This window comes from Citrus clementina, unplaced genomic scaffold, assembly GCF_000493195.1.
Source record: "Citrus clementina cultivar Clemenules unplaced genomic scaffold, Citrus_clementina_v1.0 scaffold_5, whole genome shotgun sequence".
Lineage (NCBI taxonomy): Eukaryota > Viridiplantae > Streptophyta > Magnoliopsida > Sapindales > Rutaceae > Citrus > Citrus x clementina.
The window spans coordinates 37,145,420-37,145,768 of record NW_006262201.1 but is presented as its reverse complement, the minus strand read 5'-3'; positions in this window follow the sequence as shown (position 1 = coordinate 37,145,768).

Here is a 349-nt window from a genome sequence, read left to right as displayed (position 1 = left end):
TTGTGCTGCACTATAATTTTGCTCATTATTTGAGGATTCATAATGTTTTGACAAAAAAATTAATTAAAAAATGTATACGATTAAAACCCTGAAATACGGTTACAAAATTAATTTGGCCCTTTCCCACCCTACATTTTTTTTTAATCTTGATTGCTTAATTGATAGCTCAAATTTAGATATAAAATTTTATATTAAAAAAATTCAATCTTTATCCATCTTTACCCATAAGCATTATGATCGTTTTTACTTTTGATAAAAAAAAAAATTTAATGTTTATTTCGATGACACCTACCAAATAAGTCTTCTAACGTTTAAGCTAAGACTAAGAATATCAAATATCAATCCCAAT